This window comes from Hyalella azteca, unplaced genomic scaffold, assembly GCF_000764305.2.
Source record: "Hyalella azteca isolate HAZT.00-mixed unplaced genomic scaffold, Hazt_2.0.2 contig14306, whole genome shotgun sequence".
NCBI classification, from domain to species: Eukaryota; Metazoa; Arthropoda; class Malacostraca; order Amphipoda; family Hyalellidae; genus Hyalella; species Hyalella azteca.
Window position 1 is genome coordinate 27,302 of NW_025944196.1, and position 2,673 is coordinate 29,974.

At 39.1% G+C, this 2,673-nt stretch overlaps 1 long non-coding RNA gene across 1 annotated transcript; it reads left to right on the plus strand.

Moving 5' to 3' along the window:
• The first annotated feature begins 1,910 nt into the window (after nucleotides 1-1,910).
• On the plus strand, nucleotides 1,911-2,398 carry LOC108667490. Its single transcript, XR_001930558.1, has 2 exons — nucleotides 1,911-1,970; nucleotides 2,188-2,398. It is a non-coding gene; the product is annotated as an uncharacterized LOC108667490 (long non-coding RNA).
• Nucleotides 2,399-2,673: the final 275 nt, after the last annotated feature.

The following is a 2,673-nucleotide window of genomic DNA, read 5'->3' on the forward strand; positions in this document are numbered from 1 at the left end:
TTTCGTCACAAAATATGTTCAACTAAATCAAAAGGCAATTAAACAACTCTCAACGAGAAGGATTTCTCCAAATTTATTGCCGCACAAAAGAGTTAGCAACTTGTACGCTGAGTTAAAATATAACCACTGTTTGTTAGATTAGCAGGTAATTTTTTGTTGATACTTCTTTCACCACACCCACAATGAACCGGTTTTAAAGCAATATGAATATTATCGCAAACATATTAAAATAGTGCGGAGTGAAAGTTTCAATGATTTTGTCGCTTCATTGTCGTTAAATCGAAGTATTGTTAGCAGTTATGCGCGTGGACCGAGCGCCGTGCGCGCCAGTCACAGAGACACGGCAATCGTCGCCTTGTTGCTTAGCGAGCTGCGGCTTGCGACACAGCAGTGCGCGGTCTCAACGGTGCGCATATACGCGCGTCGCGTCAGCGCCCAACACTCGAGATGTTAAACAATGAGAAAAATATGCTACGTTTGATACGAAGAGTAAATGGAAAACTGCATTATACATACTTAGCTTCTATATATGCATTTTTTAACGCAAACGCGAAAAAAAATAAAGTTACAAGATCATGCGTTATGGTTAATGAGAGAAAAATATGCTGCGTTTGATACGGATAGTAAATGTAAAACCGCATTATACATACTTAGACTCTATGTGCAGTTTTTCACGCAAACGCGAAAAAACATTAATTAAGTTGCAGGATAAGGCGTTATGGTTTATAAGAGAAAAATATGAACACGGCAATCAGGGCAAAGTAAAGGTGCATAGAATTAAAATGCATAGTCTTAAAATGCAAAGTCTAAAGCCATCAAACACGACAAAAATAATAAGCCAGTCCCATCAAACGAAAATTTACAGTTTACGCATTGCCACTGCAGTGGCATGCCCCAGAATTCTCGTTTAGTTGAACATGACGCGTATTTTCGACCGATATACTGTAAATAGTAGCGGAATTAAAATTCAAAACTCCATAACATCCTTCTTAAACACTCGCTGTATATCGAACGGCAGATTAGAAAATGCATTACTTTTTAACTTCAAACAGTTCATTACAGCTGGCAGCGCCTTCACGGTCTTAGACAAACTCTTACATGGCGGATGAACCTCACATGTCTGAGGGAGGCTCGCAACAACATCTTGAAGTACTCACTACGCATTGCTTCTATGGTTCTAGTCCTATTGTAACACGTACCCAGAAAAAATAAATCATTCCCACCATACAGCCAGCTTTGCGTGCGATAAGCAAACATGCAGCTTCCAGTTCAACACTCAATGATTCTTTTAGACGTCCGATATCATCTCCTGTAAAAAATGTCATGTCTATATTACCTTAGAGAAGACAAACGAAAAGAAAATTATGGATGTCCCGAACAGACCAAGGAAAAGGGCGACACTATTCTAACACTACTTCGAGCTTTCGATGATGCCGCTAGGTTAAACTAATATTTTTTTCTGAGTCTCTGCCTGTATTATACATTACCTACCTATCATTACCATTACCGCATTCTGAGACTTCCAAGCGTTCTTGACGTGACTATCTCATTCGTTTTGTTCTCATATTTTTAAACACCTAGTAATATAGTGTCACAATTTGTTATCTTATTTTGATAAACGGTTGACAAGTTGCTATGTACAAAGGATTTTAACTCCGTCCTCAGCGCGTTGTCTCGAGCAGATTTAGACGAGATTTTACTTTGCGGTAGTTTTGCCCTCCACGGTGCCGTGTCTCTAGTAGTTTTGCCCTCCATGTTGCCGTGTCTCTAGTAGTTTTGCCCTCCACGGTGCCGTGGCTCTAGCTTCAACAGCGCCTGCGTCAGGTTGAGCTCAGGCAGTGAAGGTTGGCTGCGCTTTATAATCCAGCCCCAGCGTCGCCGCCAGGGTATATAAGAGGCAGCGCAGCGACCTACTCCATCACTTGACTGCTACCGCTCACAGTGACTACATCATAATGGCCTCCTTCTTCGTAAGTACCCGGACTCCGCGGCACTACTGAATCTTATGAAGAATATTAGTTATGTCATATCAATGCTGAATATTATCAAATACAACGAAATATTGTCGCAAATACCTGTGTTTTGATGCAATGTTATTAATTTACAATATTAAAAATATATTTTGTGAATTATTACATATTCTAAAGGGACAGATATAAATCATAATTTGTCCTTCTAATTCTTCAGAACCTGAGTCTGATTGCACTCGCCGTAATGATGATGGCTGCTGGCGCTATTGCTGAACCAAAACCATTCCCAGAGCCTGGCAAGGGCAAAGGAAAAGGCAAAGGACACTAAATAAAAGGACGGCAGCATTGGCTCGAACTTCTGCGATGGAAACTATAATCACAGATTAATTTTAGAAAATCTGAATCAATGAATAAAACGTACAATGAGAGGCTTTTTTTTTTCCAAAACTTGAATCGCCCGCATTTAAAGACAAAACAATACCGTCAACTTTTTAGGTATTGCAATACAATCAGAATTCAGTTCACAAATAATGTGCTGCAGATTTAATTAGAATGTTTCAAAGAAAAGTGTTGACTGATGTTAGGGAACTATGAAAAATAATTACTGGAAAAAGAAGCATTTTAAAATATTTTTTAAGCAGTCGATTTTCTCTGTTATAAAATTGTTGATTCTATCTCACCCTTAACTTGTCCGTAACAATAT